The 23,209-nt window shown below is 41.0% G+C and overlaps 1 protein-coding gene across 2 annotated transcripts in view; it reads left to right on the top strand.

The window, feature by feature from the left end:
* The first annotated feature begins 228 nt into the window (after positions 1-228).
* The window catches only part of PROB1 (proline rich basic protein 1), a 150,411-nt gene continuing 127,430 nt past the window's right edge, over positions 229-23,209 (top strand). For both annotated transcript variants that reach the window (XM_044068996.1, XR_006364500.1), the window contains exon 1: positions 229-621. The gene's annotated coding sequence lies outside the window, so the exon portion shown is untranslated. The remainder of the gene's footprint in view (positions 622-23,209) is intronic.

Genomic DNA, 23,209 nt, shown 5'->3' with positions numbered 1-23,209 from the left:
TTCTGTTATGTATTCCACATAGGATAGCAGGACAAATAGTTTCTGAGGTTACATTCCTACTTCTGTCTTTAATTAGTGTACTAGACTATATTTAGCTGTGCCTCTAGCCTGACTTGTCTGGAGTATCTGATTCCTGTTGGAATGGATACTGCCACTAAGAACTCAGCACCTGCTGTGCACAGTAACTTTGGGCACCTCCCTTGTAAAGGGCAGCTTGCGCCCTGCAGAGAGAGAGAGAGAGAGAGAGTCTGTGCTCAATGAGCCCATGCATTTTCTACCAGTAAGCACAGAATTCCCTCTTGTTTCTGTTTGCTCATTTTGGATGGAGAAAGCATTTCACTGTGGGAGCAGAGCACTTTTTTAAAGGATTCTTTGGTTATCTGGAGCAATGTGTTGTTGCGGATAATAAGACAGACCATTCTTAAAAAGGACTGCATTTACTAGATACAGCTGACATTTATATTGAGTATCTGCAGCTAAAAACAACTGACTACTTTGGTTGCCACAAGTATTCCTTGATCTGCTTAATCATTAGGAAACAAAGGTTGCCTGCAATTCTGGATTAAATTGCACCAGTGAGGAAAGCTTCCATTTTACCATTGAACAAGCACAGACTGAAAGGTAATCTGTTAATTTTGATAAACTATTTTTGTCATTAGATTTTAACTTCAACATTGGAGACATTTTGGTTTTGCAGTTAAACGTGTAGTTATTTGATCATACTGTGAAAAAAGTGCAGATGCAAGTGGTTTGAAAATGTGCAGGTAAGGCAGAGATGAATTTACTTTGCAAGCTTTTCTTTCTCTGAGGAGTAGAGTTAGTGCACTCTTTAACATATAAATGTAAGTAGCAACTATTTTGCTTTGTTCAGCTGTCAGTGTCATCTGTTTACTAGTTACTGTATATAATAAGTTGAACTCCAAAGTGGGTATTTCATCAGCTCTGTGTCTGCTTGTCTCCCTCTTGTTCATCTTACTAAATCCCAGTAACATAAGAAATACAAATAGTGCCTTCCAGACTAACTCCTGGAGGTAAAGCCCCTTCCCTGATTGAGAAACCAACTTAAAAAACTTCACCAGTCTAAAAACTCATGGCTTACAGGAAAAAATAGCAGTGTCCTTGTTGAAGTACCACATTCTCCAAATTAATACAGTAGTGGAAACATCCTTTGCAGTATCACACAACAAAGAATTGTAACCACCTTTCTGTTGTGTGATACTGCAAAGGATCTTTCTACCACTATATTCTTTTGGAGAATGTGGTACTTCAACAGGGACACTGCTAGTTTTTTTTTTCCCTGTAAGCCATGAGTTTTTAGACTGATGAGATTTTTCACAGAAATCCCAGTAACATCTGAGATATGGTACTTTCCAAATAAGCATTTATAGCTACCCATTTTGCCATCTTCAGCTCACAAATAGGAAGTGAATTACTATTTTGGAGAAGTTGTTGCACATTTATAAATCTGGTATATATTAGATCACTGAACGCTTAAAAAAAGAACGGTGATTAATTGACCCTATGTAAGCGAAAGCTTACAATTTCAAACTGTCAGAACAGTGATTTTTTTTCCTAGGGAAAAAAAATCGCTGTTCCGACAAAAATAAATAGATAAAACACTTTAAACATTACATTAAGTGGGGGGCTTTGCCCCCACACTCCCCTACTTAAATATACCAACTGCGAGACCGCACAACAGTGCCAAAAATGGCAAAGTAACAGAGTGGCCAAGCAAATTCTTTCCCAGGGAAAGAATTCACTCAAAAGCCGCTTCGATATTTTGCCGTTTCAGGCTTTTGAGTTCGACCAAGACGCATTCAAAAGAATGCATCTTTGGTCTTCTAATAGGGAACCTATAAATCTCATACAGCAATTGAAGAGCTGCAGTGTGTCTGTGATCCTAAACTAATACTGTAATCTGATTACATAAATAAATAAATTCTAGTACAAGAAAGCAAATTTCTAAATGCATTCTTCAGGGACACAGCTCAGTTTGCATTCAATAAATTTCCTACATATTTCTCTTAATTACTATATGTTCCTAAAATTGTCTGCATAAACGTTATTTTTCCATATCCTTTGGAATTTTGCAAACCTGCTGCTTCCTGTCATTTTTCTTCTGGCCCCTTAACTATTATCACATGAGTAAAGCCAATATAGCACTTTCTGTATATAATTTGTTTACTCTGCTCTGTTTGTGGCTGTGGCTTGTGAAATCAGTAACAGAAATACATGAACTCTTTAGATCCAGCAGCCTATTTCTTGCAATGGCTTCTGCAATAAATAACATGGGGATGAAAAAGTGTTTACAGGAAATATTATGTAGACTGTTTGTATATATTTTGTTAAAAGTTATTTAGGGTGCAACAGCTAGACATAAAATAAAAAAATGACTGGTCATCTTACACTGAGAAAAAAAATCAAAGAAATAAAAACATTGACTCAAGAGTGGAAAATGTGAAAGGGCAGGACATATAGGATGGTATCAAAAGGGCAAGAATAGCAATGAAGGACAATCATTTAGTACAGAGACAGTAGACAAAATGAGTTACTAGGAGGACAAGGATTTAGTACAGGGAACGTAGCCAAAATAGTCACTAGGAGGATACACATTTAATACAGGGATAGTATCTAGAAGCAGTTGCTAGGCGAATAAAAGCAATAGTGGATTATGAATCATTCAATGCAAACTATATTAAAATAAAATGGATGGCACAGTCATGCAGTGGTTTGCGTTATTGCCTCACAGCAACAGGTAATTCAGTTTGATTCTCGGCTGGGGTGCATTCTGTGCGGAGTTTGCAAGTCCTCCCTGCATTCATGTGGGTTTCCTCAAGGTGCTCCCATGTTACAAAGACATGCGTCTGGAGTGTTTTTCCCCAGGCCTCCACTGAATATAGGCTCTGTCCCTGTCGGACTTTCCTGGTAAACAAATGTTAAATAAATAAATAAAATCTTAAAATAAAAATAACTTAGAAGGGAAAAAATTGAAAGAATAAAAATTAGAGAAGTGGGAGACTGACATTGGTCTGGTACTGTAGGTGTAAAGTGTAAGTGGGACCTTTGGGATGGAGATGGGTGCAGATTGTAGGGAGACTGGGATGCCAGAAGTTAATGTAGTTCATCTGAAAATGATTGAGGAGTTCAGATTCTGTGTCAGTCAGCAACAGACAGACAGAGACGGGGAGATAAGAAGATCTGAAGAGATTGTGAGCAAGGAGATGGGAGAGAAAGGCAAAAGACAAAATTGTGGAGGACAGCAGAGCTGGAACAGAGCAAAGGGAGGTGAAGGGAGTAAAAGCAGTGGGGAAGTGTGATTGCAGAAGAACTATTCAAGGCTGAAGATGGGGATGTAGAGGAAATATGCTGATGAAGCCAAGAGATATAAATGTACCACATGCAGAAGGGAAGGGAAAGGCTAGAGAGGAGCAAGAGGAGAAGGAAGGAAGCAATGAAGATACGGTAAAGGAATGAGTAGTAGTAGGTAAGGCAGGAGGAAAAGGCAGAGGGACAAAGAAAGCAGGACGTAGTGCTAGACTTGCAAACAGCTTAGAGACGAGAAGCACAAATATTAAAACAAAGAGCTTCAGAAATAATTATGAACAGAGAAGGAATAGCTTAAGAGAAGTGGGTAGGAACACGTGCAGACAGCCTAGGAAAAACTGCATCATGAATGGCATGTGACAAAGGAGGGAGGCATTCTAATGACCGAAGAATTAATCACAAGGTATGACTTGTAGACAATTCAGAATTGTGTAGATGAGTGATATGGAGTACTTTACTGGGACTTTGTCAATGCCAGAATTGAGGAAGCTTCTCATGGAGGCGTGCCCATAGAACACATTGGAACCAATGACTTTGCAAGTGAAGATGTAGAAGGGGTGCAAGCAAGGGCACAGGAAATTGCTAAGACAAGTGGCATTTGAGTGTGCAATGGCCTTTTTGGAGAAACTACTAGTGGCAAGGGAAGTATAACATCCAAAGGTACAATGTCTGGCTAAGAAAGTGGACTGATAAGCAGGAAAATTCACTAGTGGATGACTTGAGGTGAGATATAGCAAAGACTGAGCCACTGATCTTTGGATGGATTTCATCTGCCTATCTGGGATGGACAGTCTTGGCTGAAATTCAAAATACAAAGGTATATTAGGATGGTTTTCCTGTTAACTCAAGGTGGAGGATGATGAAAAATGCAGGACATGGGTCAATAAACAAAAACAGCAAGAGTCAGAAAGGCACATGAATCATCAGGAAGGGCAGAAGATACAGTGAGTAAGAACAGATGTAAAAATACTGTGATACAGGCTATGTGTCAGACGTCAAACAAGACTAATGTGAAAAATGAACAGAAATTAGACAAAAAGTATTGATAAGTAGATGTGGAAGATCATGTGATGTAACACCAGAAGTTTAGGCAAGAACGTGGGAAATTTCAGCAGTGATATACGAAGGGAGATTTGACACAGAAGATGACAGAAGCTTGGGTAAATTATAAAAGGGACTGGGATATAGGTTCATAGGTAGGTACTAGGCTATCTGCCCAAGGGCATTTATAAGCCTAGCCATAGTGTGTCGGCTTTCCCCGCCCCATTGATTAATTAACTGATCCTCTGTCAAGCAGAGCCAATGAAGTGATCGCAGAGGGGTGTATTTTCTGTTACCCATCCACTCGTCAAGGTTTCTCTTAAAGAGTGTTAGTGAGGGGCTCTGCCTGATGTAATTTGGCATTTTGTTCCAAAGCATGGGGAGTCTCTGTGACAGGAATTTATCCATCCAGCATGTTCTATTTATTGTTGTGGCGAGGTTTAGCTCACTAGAGAGCGTGACTCGCAGTGACTTGGATTTATTTAGGTGGAGCATGTCCATCAATTCTGAGTTGGACATGGCTTTGTAAGTCAGGCAGAGAGTAAGCGATATGCCACTGAGTACAGCCGGAGTTTTTTCAGTCAGGCTGCATCGGACATATGTTTGAGACCAGTAATCCTCTTGGTGAGGTGCTTTTGTGGTCTTTCCAGCTGTTGGAAGTGTCTTGTGAGGTACATCCCAAATGGGGCATTGTACTCTATGATGGGGCTAATGAGTGACAAGTAGAGGGGCACTATAACCTCTTTATTTCTAGATGCAAACCCTTTAGTAATTAGATGGGCCACATAGAAGGATTTCCTAACTACTTTGGCAATATGATTGTTAAAGGAGAGATTACTATCTACCTGGTTCCACAGATCTCTTAGTACCTCTTCTGTATTAAGGGGGCTTCCACCTATGTGGTAATTCGTGGGTATTTTGTTTTTCCCAAATGGGATGACTATGCATTTTTTGGTATTTAGCTTGAGGCCATGACTTTGACACCAGGTGTCCGTCTCAGTAAGGCCCTTTTGGAGGATATCCGTGTCAGCCGGAGAGTCATTTATGGCTCCCAGTTTGCAGTCATCGGCGAACTTGGTTAGCTATAGTCCTCCTGTGTTTGCCTGTACTTCTGAGAAGTATATGCCGAACAGTAGGGGTCCCAGGACCGAGCCTTGCGGGACACCACTTGTGACTGGTTTAGAGGTGGACCTGGAGCCCACTATTCTTACCGTGTGCATTCTGTCTGTAAGCCAGTTGGCAACCCATCTTGTGATGTAGGGGTTTATATTCAGGCTGGTGAGTTTTTCTGTAATATCTGAGTGGGGAATGGTGTCAAAAGCCTTGGCAAGGTCAAGGTAGGCTGTGTGAACCACTTTTCCACTGTCTCGAAGAAGTCAACCAGGTTCAGTAAGCATGAACTGCCCTTCCTAACAAAGCCGAACTGGGCCAGGTCAAGTGTTTGGAGGTTCCCAATGTCTTTGTTAATGAGTTCCATGATGATGCGCTCCATAGCCTTACAGACCAGGCTACACAGGCTTATGGGGCGATAGTTACCAGGGTCAGTTGTGGCCCCTCTTTTGTGGAGAGGAATAACCGTTGCTGTGTGCCATTCTATGGGCACATAGCCTGTGGAAAGGCTGAGGTTGAACAGCGTGTTTAGGTGGGGGGGTTAGTTCATTCTGTAGTTCGTGCAAGACGCAGCCTGGGACACCATCTGGTCCCATTGATGCTGTGTTTTGGGCTTTTGAAAGTGCTGTTTTCACCTGTGCGTCTGTGATTTTTGGGATACTACACTTTTCCGGTATTGTTGTGGGCCCTTTTGGAGGTGAGAGGCGGGTGAAGTTTGCACTGAATCTATCTGCCAGGATGTTGGCAATATCAGTAGGTTCAGTATATTTTGTGCTATTTTGCACTAGTTCAGTGCATATCTGTGAGTTGCCACTTAGATTCTTAACATAGCTAAAGAAGGCTTTGAGGTTATCTTTTGAATCCTTGGCTATTTTTCTTTCAAAGTTAGCCTTGGATGATTTCATGAGGGACCTCAGTTTCTTACTGATACTGATCAGGGATGTCTTTCCTTCTTGGGATTTGTTTTTTTTTTTGAACTAGTTTCCTCCTTCAGTTGTATAGCCTGTTTATTGCAGGGGTCCACCCAACTGGTTTCCTTCTCTTAGAGGAGTAAGTCTTGGTTTTGCTAGGGATGACACGATCCATGCATCCTTGTAGGTGCTCATAGAGTGCATTTGTAAAGGTTTCTGCATCTTGGGCAGCATTATCCTTTAGCGTGGGGGCTGTGAAACTTACCACCTCTGTCTTAAATAAGGTGAAGTTTGCTTTAGAAAAGTTTTTTACTGTGGTTTCCTTAGTTGGGGGTAGTGGTGGGGTGTGGACATCCAGAGTGATTAGTTTATGGTCTGATCTAACCAGTGACGGGTTGACCTCCGGTGTGGAACACTTGACGCCCATGTTGGTGATGACCAGGTCCAATATGTTTTCACCTCTGGTAGGGGAGTTTACCAGCTGATCCAGGGCATTTGAGTTGATGAATTCCAGGAAGCGCTGGGCCTGGGAATTTGTACTCGAGTAGTTTTCCCAGTGAATGGTAGGGAAATTGAAATCACCCAATATCAGGGTGTTTGGTAGGACCTTCATGTTTTCCAGTGTCTCCAGAAAGGTTGAGTGGTGGTCCTGGGTCATGGAGGTTGATCTGTAGCAGGTCACAATTTGCATTGCTGATTTGCCCGATGCTAGTTGCACATGGATGATCTCAGAGGTATCATGCTGCGCCACTAACCTGGAGGTGTAGATATCCTTGATGAATATGGATACACCCCCTCCTTTTGTGTTTCGGTCCGTGTTTTGTGGCTGAAACACGTGGTATGAGTTGCAGCCCAGTAGTGCTGGGGTGCTCTCTGGAGCCTTGAACCAGGTTTCAGTTACTGCACAGATGTCGACGTTCTCCATACTGAGGAGTGTTTTGAGCACGTGCATTTTGAGATTTAAACTTCTGGCGTTGAGTAGCATAACCCTCAGTTTTTTGTTAATTCTGCTGTTTACAGAGGTGGCTTTGACTTTTGAGCCTTGCCTAAAAAAGGCACTATGGGGGCAGCAAGAGCCTTGGCCAGTGTTCGAAAGCCTAGGGTTGACAGGTGCAAGCCATCTCTTGCAAAGCAACGCGGCTTGTCGAGCATGTTGTCCCAGGCTGACAGACACTGGATCCCCTTTAAATGACACCAGAAGCTTCGCCAATTGTTGAAATTGATCATTTTTTCTTTATATATAAATATATTTATATATATATATATATATATATATATATATATATATATATATATACAGAACCTAACTATAGTTGCTTAGGCAGAACAGTATGGGCAAGATAGAGGAGGAGCAGCTGATAATTTATTACAGACAGCCTAAGTTGTGAGATACTTGAAGAGAGATGAGCATAGCAGGGAAGACAGAAACCTTGAATACCATCAAGAGTTGGCAATCAAAGATCCATTTCAGGTGACTTAGTGGGATAAAGCCCTGACTATGGCTTAGGTGACCTGAGTTCATTTTAGCAGCTCAGGTGCTTGATGGAGCTAGCAGAGGAGGCCATGTGTGCCTATCCTGGAGAGAAGGCAGGGTGAAACTAACTGTCCACTGCTACAGTCCCTCAGAGGTGGGATGGTTATGTAATGTGCATCCTGGTTCAAGCATTAGAATCACCTGGTTTCACCTTTCAACATGGGGGTGTGGAATCATGCACTCATACAAGGAAGACATTGTGGACCTTTATAGTGGCACAAATTGCACATCCCCCTGACTGGAGGTGGGGTTAAGCAATTAAAAGAAAACACTCTCATTGCTGGAATGATGATGATGGCCTTCTCAAAAGAGCCTTCATCCTGATCCGGGATGAAATTCCCATGAAATGGAATGAATAGGATATGTCTCATTGGGGGGGGATGCTTTATGATCAGCAGGCATGGGCCAAAAACACACAAATTGGGAGGACATTCTCAAGGGAAGCTGAAGTGGTTAATAAGGATTGGCCTTGGCCCACCACTTTCTTACATCTTTGTAATCAGACATTAACAAAAGGCAGTGACACCGGGATTAACTTGAGTATAGATAACAGTAAAAGAGACGGTTCTTTATGGCAAGACTTCAACTCTGTTGTGACCGACTGACAAATTTGCTATCACAATGAAGCAAAATCACTCAAATGTGAGCAGCATTTGAGGTGCACAGGGTAGAAAAGGATGTTTTTGCGGGGGACCCCCCCCCTGCACTCCCCGAGGAGACAGTACCCATCACTTCTCACTACTTCTATATACCAATACCAAGATTACAAAATCTTAGGGAAAGGATAATTTTCCTGGACACTGCAACCTCACTTTTGTGGGAAAAATGCTGATACAGGAGTTGATTATTAGTGTGTTGAAGAAAAGTCAAGTATCCAGGAGAGGGAATAGTGGAAGCTAGCCCACAAAGCTGTTGAGAGTTTTGACAAAGTGGACCAAGAAGTGTTATTTAAGGGTGAATGCAGGGAAAGTGTAACATACTTCATTTATGCTCTAATAATCTCCAAGTGGAATACCATCTGTGAGGAGTGATCCTAGGAAGTACAACTCAAGAAAAAAAATGTGGTAATGACAACAGAAATGAACCTCCATAAACTGAGAAAGCAGTAATCAAGGCTACTAAACTGCTATGATGTGTCCTTAGGACGACAGACTGTGGTTCAGAGAAGTTAAATTACCTTTCTATAAACATCCATCAAGCCTTCAGCAGAGTACTGTAGTTTATAAATATACCTGTTAGGCCTTCAGTAGTGTTCTGTAGTTTTGTGTTTCGTTAACAGTGCTCATCCAGGATAAGGATACTAAGTTAGTTAAAGAAATGCTGCCATAGCAAGGAAAGGGAATAGTTGGTAAGGAGAATTAGGAAGGGTGATGGAAGCCTAACGTATTCTTATCTGAGGATAGGTGAGAAAGAAAAGGCTTGATATGGATATACATAAGCCGAAACATTGCTAGTGTATTTTTGATTATATTATCAGCCAGTAAAGAAATTGACATATATCTCAAGAAAGACAGCAAAGCAAAAATGGGGGTATACCTTCCAGAATAAAGTTGCACGGTTCACTCTACTTAATTATTATTAATCATTTGAGTGGCCTGGTGCAAAACCGTTTTCAGCCATTATCAGAACCACATGGCAGTCACAATAAAAGTTCGTAAAACACACAGTAGTAGTCTGAGTAATGTGGTAGCTACACAACTACATGAAATACAAAACAAGAAATTGGCACAAAATATTGAAATGCAGGCACAAGTAAAAGCACAAGTAATAAAACACAAGTTCAATATATATATATATATATATATATATATATATATATATATATATATATATATAATAGTAAAATCTAGACAAAATATAAGTAGTTTTAACAGAGTTAAATGGAGAAATACATTTTATGTTGCAATATGTGTTAGCAACCAAGAATGAATGTTAAGAATAAGAAACAGCTTTGCAAAACGAGTCTAAAGCAGGTGTATTTGTATTCATTAACCAGATGCAACCTCAGCTTTTTATTTAACAAAGTTAGTTTACAACTCTGATATCATTGTGTAGTGTATTCCAAGCAGCTGAAGCAAGTTTATGGAAAAACTTACAGTTAGCAAGTGAAAATTGGGGTTTATTTATTTTCACTGAAGAGGGGCTTCCAAGTGTGTAGTATGCACTGTACGTTTATTGACTGGTGGAGGCACTATCTTTTATTAGCAAATTTGAATGTAAGAAGTCTCACCATGCAGGGATGGAAACTCATTTAGCTGCAAGGTTAAAGATGCAGTGATGCTCAGAGGAGCAGGCTAGGTGAAAAAAATCTAAGATTTTTACTTTCAGTAGCTTGCAGAAAAGTAGTGTTACGCCCTGGAGGTAATAATGGGTAGTGAGTTTGTGAGTCTGGGAATTAAGACATTTACCTAGACAGCTGAAACAATTTTTTCATGAAAAGAGTAGTGGATAGATGGAAAATTATCTTTGGGTGGGTAGTGGACTGTAAATCACATGGTTTGTCAAGAAAACTAGAGATGGACAGTGAGCTGATAAGTTATAGGATAGGCAACTTAAATGTTACCAGCTACACAAATGGGGCAAACTTAATAGACAAGTTATCTTTTTCTGCCATCACAACTGTGTAACTTAAACACTGACTTTTACAGAAAATAAGGACTGCTTAGCCTATCTGCAGTCTGCCCATGTATCTTTTATTATCACCTGTCCATTCTTTTTCAGAATCCGTATTCTCCTCAAAGAGGATCACCTTTCCTTCCAGCTTTTCTAAATTGTAAATTGTGATTTTAAAAGAAGTCTTGTCTAAGAACTGAAGCCTTGCAATGTCACATCTGCCAGACAAATCTTGCAACAAAATCAAGGGGCTTATATGTGCCTTATGTTGCTGAAAATGAATGCAGCTTACAAATGAGAACATTTTTCCAATAAAGTAAAGCCTCTGACATACCTAACTCCATTATTTGAGCTGCAATGCACTCAAACTGCTGCAGCCTTCAGTTGTGTACTGCTACATTATTTTATACACAATTTATAACTACGATGCTCTTAGACAAAGTGAAAGTGCTAAATTGGTACGTCATTCAAAATCAGCTAAAGCAATACCTATCTGATACATGGCTATGCTCATGTTCCACACCTGGCTAAGTCCTTCCCCACCTCTGCCTGTAATTTCCTACATCTCAAACATTTTTAGTAAAACTCATCCATGTCCTTTTTTCTACTGTATCCTCCCCCCCTTATCAGTTTATACCTTACTCTCCTTGTAACTGCCACAACTCGTAACAGATCTTGAAAATCATACAACATATTGTATATCTAAATGTCAATTTTGTAAATATTTTTTAGCTACTATATGGGGCTTACTGAATTCTTTGTTTGTTCATGTTTCTGTAACATATTGTTTTAAATACTTGTATGTTATGTGTCTAACTTATAACTATGTGGATCCTGTCCCCAGGCTTCCACTGAAAAGGGATATCTGTTCACCCAGTCAGACTTCCCAGGTAACAAATCCAATAAATAAACAAATAATAATTTTTTATTTCACTAGAACAATACAGCATTGTTTATCTGTTTCTAATATTCTTACTCTTTATTCACGTCCTTGCTAGAATGCGTTTGCAAATGCTTACGCTACCTCCTGATTATCTTAATTTATTTGCTACCATATAACTAATCCCATCTAGTACTGAATTTTAAGCATGCACAAACCAGTCTAAAATAGCTTTACAGAAAGCTCTTGGATTAGTCAATCAGGAGGCTTTTTGGAAGAAAGGCTAAGGATAACCATAAGGCATCAGTTATGTACACAGCCTTAAAGGAAACACCCAACAGTGTGCTGAACTGATTGTATGTGGAATTTTCTATAATGAATTGGGAGATAAAGCAAATTTGCTGGCAAATAAATCTACCTCCAATTTCACTCCCTATTATCCCCCATTCCTCCCAAGAAAATATCCCCTACTATTTCTCCCCAAGTTATCACTGAAGAACAGGTCCTCGCTGCACTCTGCAAGGCTAAAAACACTGCATCAATGGGTCGTGATAATATGCCAGGATACCTCCTAAATAGCTTGAAACATGATCTGTCAGGCTCACTAGAACCTCTATTCAACTACAGCCTCCAGAGAGGTGTCATCCTAAGGGAATGGAGGACTGCAGTGGTCATTCTTCTACACAAAGGCAGACCATCAAGAGATCCAGGGAATTACAACCCCATTTTAACCAGTCTTATATGCAAGGCCATGGAAGGAATTATCATGGACCTGACAAAGATACAGGAAATCTTTAGATACTGGACCCTTCCCACTTTAGTTTTGGCAAGGGCAAGTCATGCTTAATAAACTTGGTGGACTTCTTCGAGAAAGTCATGAAAGCCATGGATGAGGGCAAAACAGTACATACTGTCTACCTTGACCTGGCAAAAACATTTGACACAATACCTCACTTGTTTATATAGACAAACTCACAAATTTAGACATAAAACCCTAGGTCACGCAATCGATATCTGAATGGTTCACAGATAGGACACATAAAGTTAGAGTGAGGGAATCCACCTCCACCAAGAGGCCTGTTACTAAAGGTGTCCCACAGGGCTCAATACTAGGACCTCTCCTGTTTAGAATATACTTCTCTGAAGTCAAGGCAAATGTAGAGAGCCTTTGGCTGACCAAATTTGCTGATGACTAGGGGCTGGGTGCAATCATAGAACACCCCAAAGATGCCGACATCCTCCAGGATGATCTCACACAGACAAATAATTGGTGCCAGAACCATGGCTTAAACTCAATGCAAAAAATACGTAATTATGACCTCTGGGAAGATGACCACTCCTGCAAATTACAACACTGATAAAACTCCCCTAAGAACAGATCCAGTGGTAAAGGACTTGTGGTCCCAGGTTGACTGTAGCTGGAACTTTGATCACCATGTATCCATGATAGTGAGAAAATCCTTCTACATGACACAACTTTTAAGTAAGGATATGACATCCAGATCTAAGGAGATCATAATTCCTGTACATTCATTCCCTCATTAGACCAATAATCAATTACAATGCATACTTCAGCATGTACCTGATCAGACATATGCAACAGCTGGAGCAGCTACAGAGATTCCACATTAAAAGAATACAGGGTATAAATTATATTTCCTTTGTGGACCGCCTTAAAGCCCTGTCCCTATACTCAGTCTCCCACAGGCTGTTGAGGGGTAGTTTATATCTAACCTAGAAGGCATTCACCAATCCAGCCCCGGTGGATCCGCTACACATTTGCAAAACAAACAGCATGAGAATTACCCCCTCTAAAGATCTAAATCTTGTCTGTCACATAAGCAAAATATGTTGGAAGGACAGATATGTGTCTCAGAAATTACTCCTTCTCTGGAACCGATTCCCCAGTCATGTAAAACAGGGCTCTTCCCTAAGCCTGTTCAGATGCAATTTGAACCAGTGGATGGGAGATCACAAATTCACCCCTGACTTGTTGCCTGTGGCCTTTGTGGGCCTGGGCCATTTGTAGACGCCGTAAGGCAACAGGCATATACCGAATCCATTCTAGCTTGTAGGCATTGATAACTGGGGAAATTGGGCATGAATAGTTAGGCTTAAAAAGGCTTTAGGAATGTTTGCCTAATAACCTTCTGTGATCCTATGACATGAAGCTTGACATCATGTAGAACACTCATACAGATATAGACAAAATATGCACGCTCCATAGAGACAGTAAATACAGACCATAACCAAACTGCAGACCCTAGAGCTGTGAGAAAGAAATTATAAGTATACTGAACCACAGTAAACATGTTTATTACACATCTGCATCATGTGGCTTGCATTGTACCTTTATTTCTTTATACTATACCTTATGATGATTGCTTTTTTTTTTAGAAATTTTAATTATGTTCCATGTATGGTCATACAGGTAATGGGTAACTGCATTAGTGTTATAATTAGTGATATGGTCCCTGGTAATGTTTCACCCCAAATCTTCCCTGTAAAAGGGTCACACTGACATACTGGGACTGCCCAGTAAACAAATCAAATGAAATGAATACCCATACTACACAGTGTCTGCTGACATATGAATTACCCATAGAGCTGTGCATTACTCATGGTGTAGCATGCTTCTGTACACATGTGGATCACCCATGCTGCACAGTGTTTCTGTACAACCCCTACTTTGCAGTCCTTATATACATGTACATTACCAGAGCCACAGAATCTGGTTTCACATCTGTTATCCTTGTTTGTAAGTGTCTGTGTGGTTTCATATTATCTATGCTGTACAGTCTCAGTACTTATATGTATTACCTATGCAATACAGTTCACGTACACATAAGCATTACCTATGCTGTATAATTTCTGTACTCTTATATATTATCCATGTTGCACTGTTTTTGCAGATGTATGTATCTCACATACTGTATAGTCTTTGTACACATATGCATTATCCAATGTTGCATGGTATCTGGATAAATATATATTGCCCATGCTGCACAGTCTCTGTTAATATATGAATTACCTATGCAGCACAGGTTCTGTAGACATATGTGTTACTCATATTGCACAGAGACTGTGGATATATGCATTACCTATACTGCATAATATCAGTTTTTATAAGCATTACCCACATAGACATATGAATTACCAATGCTACACAGTCTTATACTGTATACACATAAGCATCACCCATGTGGTACAGTCTATATACACATAAGCAATATCCACACTGCACACTCTTATATACACATAAGCATTACCCATGCTGCAGACTCTTATATCTGCATAAGCATTATCCATGCTGCACCGTCTATATACACATAAGCATTACCCATGCTGTACCATCTATATGCACATAAGCATTATCCATAAGCATTATCCATGCTGCACCGTCTATATACACATAAGCATTACCCATGCTGTACCATCTATATGCACATAAGCATTATCCATGAGGTACAGTCTGTATACACATAAGCATTACCCATGCTGCAGAGTCTATATACACATAAGCATTACCTATGCTGCACTGTCCATATATACATAAGCATTGCCCATGCTGCACCATCTATATACACATAAGCATTACCTATGCGTTACAGTCTATATACACATAAGCATTACCCATGCAGTACAGTCATACCTCTCAATTGTTCGCAGAATGTCCAGATTTTTGCCTCATATTTTTACCCATGCTGCAGAGTCTATATATACATAAGCATTGCCCATGCTGCACAGTCTTATTTATACATAACCATTACTCATGCTGCACAGTCTCTGTACACATAAGCGTTACTCAACTGCACAGACTTATATACACATAAGCATTACCCATGCAGTACAGTCATACCTCTCAACTGTTCACAGAATGTCCAGATTTTTACCTCATATTTTTGGTCTGTTCCTCATAAAATTTGTTTGTTTTTGACGTATCACTACAATGATTTAAGGATTAAAGTCAATGAAGAATGACAGTCATTTGAGTTACAGACTTCATATCCTTCAGAAAATGTATGGCAACACAAATGTTGTTATTCTAGTAACTTTCTAACTATATAAGAGCAATATTTGAAATGTGTCCCTAATATTGAGCCTTTGTCCCCCCATTTTATCAGGCTTTGTCCAGATTTCTTGCAGTAAGAGGTTGAGAGGTATGGGTACAGTCTATATACACATAAACATTACCCATGTGGCACAGTCTATATACATATAACCATTACCCATGCTGCACAGTCTTATATAAAATATGCTTTACCCATGCTGCATAGTCTATAAACACATAAGCATTACCCATGCTACACAGTCTATATACCCATAAGCATTACCCATACTGCACAGTCTTATATACACATAAGCATTACCCATGCTGCACAGTCTTTATACACATAAGCATTATCTGTGTTGCACAGTCTATATACACATAAACATTACCCATGTTGCACAGTCTTATATATACATTAGCATTACATATGTTGCACAGTCTATGTACACATAAGCATTACCCATGCTGCACAGTTGTATATACAAATTAGCATTACCCATGTTGCACAGTCTTATATGCACATAAGTATTACCCATGTTGCACAGTCTATATACACATAAGCATTACCCATACTGCACAGTCTTCTATACACATAAGAATTACCCCGCTACATGCTTTTCTATACACATAAGAATTACCTGTGCTGCACAGTCTTTATTCATGTGCATTATTCATGCCGCACTCTCTGTACATAATATGTATTAGCCATGCAGCGTAATCTCTTGACACATTCATTACATATTATGCAGCCCCTGTACACATCCATGCTGGATAATATATACACATTCGTATATGCTCAGTTTTGGCACCAGTGGTTTGGGAGTTGATGTCACTACTGGTGCCCTTGAATCTTTTACCAATTGGCTTGGTGGCCTTTGTGCTGACTACTTTGAATCCACTTGACCCTGATCCCCTCCATGTCGATGAAGTCTCTGAGATGGGGCCCTCAACACCAGACGTTCAGTACTGTCCTCTACTCAGGCTCATTTGGTGCTTTTCTCAGTGTCAGAGTCTTTGTTGTGTGAGACGTGCTCCAGAGTCAGTAATGGATCCATCCAGATGTTCAGTGTCAGTGATCCTGTTTTCAGTGCCATTGACATCCACTTCATTAGGGACTGACATGGTACAGTCCCTGATGTTGACATACCAAGGATCAACTTTCAAGATATTCAAGAGGATGATAGCTTCTTCTTCTAGGAAGACCACAGAAGTTCTTTTGATGCAAGTCCCAACCCTAGGGACCCTTTATTCTGAACTTCAGCCTTCTCATCACCTTTCCCAAGGACACAGCAGACCTGAAAGTTTCAAACAGCCTACTGTCCAGGCTCAGACAGAGTCCTTTGGAAATTCAGATGAGTCCCCATCAGATGTTTCCAGGAAAAGGATCTGTAGGAGATGACACATACTACTCCATGGAGTCTCTCATTTCAGACATGGATTTGGGTGATAGGGACAGTTCCCCACTCTACCCTCCAGGGCCCTGCCCTTTGGTCTCACCACTGCCCCGGTGTTTACCAAATGCATGGCAGTGGTAGCTTCTCACCTGAGCGACAAGGATTCCAGGTGTTTCCATATTTGGACTGGCTCCTCACAGCTCCCACCAAGCATCTCCTTCTGATGGCCAGGATTACACTTTTCGCTTTGTCAAACTGGGATTTCAATAAATTAAAAGTCTGTTTTGTCGCTTGTCTACTATTACCTCATAGCAAATCTAGACATAAACATGTCTGAGGCTAACACAAAGGATATCAGACATTCACAAATTGGTTCTCCTTCTCAACAACAACAGAATCAAAGCCAGGTTAGTTCTAAAGTTGGGAATATGGCCATACCTCTCTTCCATTAGCCAGATCCACGGATCCTTCATGGATGCTTTTCCAATGGTCATACCAGGAACTTCCAATGTCTCACACCATTTGATCACAGGCGCAAACATCTCATGTGGTGGATGTCTTCCCCAGCTCTGTGAAGACCCTTTGTTCCACCTCCTCCGTTGCTACTCTGAGGATGCCTCCTGATCGGGGGGCATTATCAGGGCAGGACAGTCCAGGGCACATGGCAACCACGAATGCCACTTGCACATAAATGTTCTGGAGATGAGAGCAGTGCTTTTCGTTGCAAGCCCTTCAAGACTCTCTTCCCTTGGGAACGAATCCAGACAGACAATATGTCTGTAGTGTGGTACATCAACAAACAAGGCGGAACCAGTCTACCCCTGTGTCGAAGCACTCAGACTGTGGCAATGGGCGATTTCTTCTCAGCTCTGATACAGCACATCCGAAGTCCAATCATGGACAAGTTGAGCAGAGCTATTCTCATGCCTCACGAGTGGTCTCTGAAAGACTCTGTGAGAAATTTCTCAAGTGGGGTCAGCCTTGCTGCGATCTTTTGCTACTCCCCAAAACAGCAAGTGCAGAGAATATTTCACTCTATTCCCTTTACCAGGCCAACCCAGCAGAGCGCTCTAGTCCAAGTTTGGCCGGGACTTCTGTATGCATTCCTCCTCCCACTATCTCTCAAGTATCAGAAAGCTATCGCTCAGAAGGCTCGATCCTCATTGCTCCTTACTGGCCTCGACAGTGTGGTTCCCCTTTCTACATCATTCTGCGACCTGGATCTGGACCTAGTTCCAGATCTTTTGATCCATCAGTCGGGTCAGTTTCATCCCTCCCTCTGAACCTCACTGCTTGGTTCCTCCAGTTCCAACAGCCAGGCTTCCTCCAATTATCTCCAACTCCCGTTAGAGATATTTGATTAGCTTCCCATTAAATCTTCCACTCGAAGGATTTATTTGAGAAGTTTGGGAAGCCCTCCCATTTTATCAGGCTTTGTCCAGATTTCTTGCAGTAAGAGGTTGAGAGGTATGGGTACAGTCTATATACACATAAACATTACCCATGTGGCACAGTCTATATACATATAACCATTACCCATGCTGCACAGTCTTATATAAAATATGCATTACCCATGCTGCATAGTCTATAAACACATAAGCATTACCCATGCTACACAGTCTATATACCCATAAGCATTACCCATACTGCACAGTCTTATATACACATAAGCATTACCCATGCTGCACAGTCTTTATACACATAAGCATTATCTGTGTTGCACAGTCTATATACACATAAACATTACCCATGTTGCACAGTCTTATATATACATTAGCATTACATATGTTGCACAGTCTATGTACACATAAGCATTACCCATGCTGCACAGTTGTATATACAAATTAGCATTACCCATGTTGCACAGTCTTATGCACATAAGTATTACCCATGTTGCACAGTCTATATACACATAAGCATTACCCATACTGCACAGTCTTCTATACACATAAGAATTACCCCACTACATGCTTTTCTATACACATAAGAATTACCTGTGCTGCACAGTCTTTATTCATGTGCATTATTCATGCACTCTCTGTACATAATATGTATTAGCCATGCAGCGTAATCTCTTGACACATTCATTACATATTATGCAGCCCCTGTACACATCCATGCTGGATAATATATACACATTCGTATATGCTCAGTTTTGGCACCAGTGGTTTGGGAGTTGATGTCACTACTGGTGCCCTTGAATCTTTTACCAATTGGCTTGGTGGCCTTTGTGCTGACTACTTTGAATCCACTTGACCCTGATCCCCTCCATGTCGATGAAGTCTCTGAGATGGGGCCCTCAACACCAGACGTTCAGTACTGTCCTCTACTCAGGCTCATTTGGTGCTTTTCTCAGTGTCAGAGTCTTTGTTGTGTGAGACGTGCTCCAGAGTCAGTAATGGATCCATCCAGATGTTCAGTGTCAGTGATCCTGTTTTCAGTGCCATTGACATCCACTTCATTAGGGACTGACATGGTACAGTCCCTGATGTTGACATACCAAGGATCAACTTTCAAGATATTCAAGAGGATGATAGCTTCTTCTTCTAGGAAGACCACAGAAGTTCTTTTGATGCAAGTCCCAACCCTAGGGACCCTTTATTCTGAACTTCAGCCTTCTCATCACCTTTCCCAAGGACACAGCAGACCTGAAAGTTTCAAACAGCCTACTGTCCAGGCTCAGACAGAGTCCTTTGGAAATTCAGATGAGTCCCCATCAGATGTTTCCAGGAAAAGGATCTGTAGGAGATGACACAGACTACTCCATGGAGTCTCTCATTTCAGACATGGATTTGGGTGATAGGGACAGTTCCCCACTCTACCCTCCAGAATATGTCAATTTTGGTTAAATCCTTAAATCCTTGCTCCAGAGAGGGCCATGACCCATCAACCCATTATCCCAAGATGAAAAAGTGTTATCTGACGTTTTTAGGCATCCTCTAGCTTCGGAGTGATACCTCCCACTGATTATTTTTAATTTTGTTACCAGAAAGGTGTGTCAGGAGCTGACTCCACAGAAGCAATTTCTAGAAGACCTGATAATATCCTCCCCCAGTATAGGTAGTACTGGAATAAGGGCCCTCTGATTGTCTCCATCATTGTTGTTGCAGTCACCAGGTGACAAAGAGAGAGAGAGAGCTGTTAGATGATACAGTAGCTGTTCTTCTGCCAAATATGGAATCTCATGCAATGGATAGGCTGAGAAAATGCACCTGTGCCTTGGGCACATTTGCCTGTAGGGCATTAAATTACATTACCCACATAAATCATTTCAAAACAGATATAGCAGAACAAACATTTCACTGTTATGCCCAATATTTTTTTTTGTTCTCTCAGGCCTCATTCTACCAGCCCGGTCCCATTGGCTCACGTTCACCCAGGATCTACCAGCCATTCTCCTACCACCAGGACTATTCCAGTAATGCTGGGATGAGTTGTGGATCCTAAGGGTGTCTTGGAGACTTGGCTGTCTGTGCTTCTGTCTGGGGGGGGGTCTCTTTTATATGCCCTACCTGCTCTCTTTCCCCACACCATGTTCATTGACTAAATCTGAGGGCAACTCCCTTATTTGGACTATGCTCCTCTTAGGGAACAGTATGTACAGGTATACCCTCACCCAGATTGGTCACACTCATTCCTCCATCAGTTGCCTGAGCCTGTAATCAACCCAGGTCACCTGGGCTGAAGTCAAAATTTTATTCCTCAATGCCACTGGAGCAGCCAGGACTCTCATACCCCTTGCAATGGGTTTGGCATAATGATGAAAATCTTTACCTCATAGACACAAAGCACAGGGCTTGATTCTGACCTGTTGTTGTTGGCTAGGCTTAAAATGGCCATTCAGTGCAGTTAACCTAGTATTCACCTATAAACCTATACATTTCATTATTCAGATAAAAAGTTAAAGAAAAACTATAAGAGTCAGAAGGAGGGGAAAGATATCTGCCCTAAGAGTACAATTTCATCTGCCCTAAGAGTAAAATTTAAGAACCCAAAAAGATCTTATAACAGGAACCAAGAGGGCTCCAACTCCCTAAAGTTCAGGAAATGCCAGCATCAGTCCATTGACTATTCTTGCAATAGGAGCAGCGAAGGCAAAGGTATCCCCTTCAGTGGACATCATCCCATGGGCAGAGATGGCCTGCAAAGCCAGGGATTCAGGGGTCACTTTTCAGGGATGCAAATGTAACACCCCTGAAGACTTGCCTAGATGCTCCCCTCTGGTGGCAGTTGGTGGCTGACTATCTCTTCATTCAGATGTTAGGATGGTCTTCTTGCAGGGCAAATGGGTGAGAAGAATTATATATACAGAGGCTATGCAATAGCCTTCTGTTACTTGCTACATCAACAGTCTATGCCATTTCCAGATGTTCCACACACCAGCAGATAGAGACAAAGAGGGAAATTGCCACTGTTATAAAAAAAGAGCCATCCAAGAGGTCACACCAGATCAGAGAGGGCCCTGGGTCTATTCAAGACTCTATTTTGTTGCAAAGAAAAACAAGGACTTCAGGCCAATACTAGATCTCTGTAGCCTAAATCAATAAATTACAAAGACCCAGTTCAGGATGGTTATGATGCAAGCAATATTACCGTACGTAAAGTCAATTGAATGGATGTGCTTGATATACCTCCAGACAACTATGTTTCTATCTTCGCAGAACAAAGGTTATAAGGAAAAATGCCCAGTTATTTGTTATCATTTCTCCATCCAGACTAAGCTGGAAAATCTCTACAATACACCTGTCCAGATGGGTTTCAGAATGTAATTCCTTTGCATAATTCTCTAGAAACAAGCACCAACCACCCATACCAAAGCTCATTTAACCAGGTCAGTCTCGGTGTCTTCAGCATTCCTCAAAAGCTCTTTGGTGGATGAAATTTGAACAGTAACAGCAGCATCCTGGTTTACATTACATACCTTGTCTATACATAGCAAATATGATATCATTTCTACATCTAAATTCTCCCTCGGGGTTACTATTCTCAGGGTATTCTATTATGATTCCTATTCCACACGTTGAATCGCACAGACAGGATGAAATAGGATATAGAAGTTATGTCCTTACCATAACTATGTAGTCCATCCTGTTCAACAACCCTTCTTCAACTCTACCAAATTGTCACCTTTATATGTAGGGATTGGGTAGACCAATTTGAAGCCCTTCCTTCCAGCACATTTACACGTTATCAGTTTGTGATCCATTCCAAGTGTGCAGCAAACTCGATCTTCAGTAGGGGAGACTTATGCCTGGCTTACAGAGCAATCTCCAACCCAAACCTAATGAATTTGCTGCACATCTGTAAATCAAATGGGACTAGAGCTACCTGTTCCAGGGAGCTAAATATGGCCTTTGACTTGAATAGGATGAGCTAGAGAGACATATTTTTCTCTCAGTGACTGTCATGTTTTTGGAACAGGCTGCCAATTCATGTGAAGCAGAGCACCTCTATAACAGTGTTCAAAAGGAACCTGGATGAGTGGATGGGGCACCGTAAATTAATACTGGGGATAGTGCACACAACCCTCATTACTAAATCAAATCCTGGGTATTGACTAGAGTATCTATGGTATTACATTGAGATGAAACGGCTAGGCTTGAAATGACCTCTGGGTCGCTAGCCTAGTAACCTCCTATGATCCTGTGATTTGGGACAGGTGCACTGTGAGAGTTTTGAAGGAGCTCTGCTTGGAGCACTAGCAAGTGTTGACAGATTGGATATGATAAACAGTTGAAGAAAAGACAAAATGGATTAGGGATGAAAACGATCCAGCGTTATGGTAAGTACGGTAACTTTTATTTCATAAATATTATACAAACACATTTAGAAAGCAATTAAAATAATTTAGAATCTTGACATAAATAGCTTAAAGGTTATGTGAGGAAGTGGCACCAATGACTGGTCGAGAATATTCCACAGCAGGGAAAAGTACTCCTTTCCCAGTGCTGTCTGTTGTTCCTTAGTTAGTAGGTTCCTTATTCTATGAAAAGTAGTGAGACATGATTCACAGCATTATGAACACACACGGAAGATGTAAAGGTAGAATCAAACCAAATACTGCTTAACAGATTCCAGAGCTTTTAAAACTGCCATCAGGACCAGTGAGCTTCCATTACTCTGTACAGAGGCTCTATCCTCCCCCTAGCATTGTCTTGTGCACTACATTACATAACTGTGAATGGCACAAAAATGAATTGCTTTGTTTGTCCCATTTGTGTAGTTTGTATCTTTCAGCTGTTCTTCCTGTGGCCCTTCCATTAACCCACCACCCATTCCAGGCCTTTTAAAGAACTGTGCTAACCTCCCAAATAACCTGATCTATTTACTATTGTTTCTGTAAAAAAAGGT

This window comes from Protopterus annectens, chromosome 4.part0, assembly GCF_019279795.1.
Source record: "Protopterus annectens isolate FY-2018-M chromosome 4.part0, PAN1.0, whole genome shotgun sequence".
NCBI classification, from domain to species: domain Eukaryota; kingdom Metazoa; phylum Chordata; order Ceratodontiformes; family Protopteridae; genus Protopterus; species Protopterus annectens.
The sequence above is the reverse complement of the archived record's forward strand: the minus strand, read 5'-3'. Positions and strand labels throughout refer to the sequence as shown.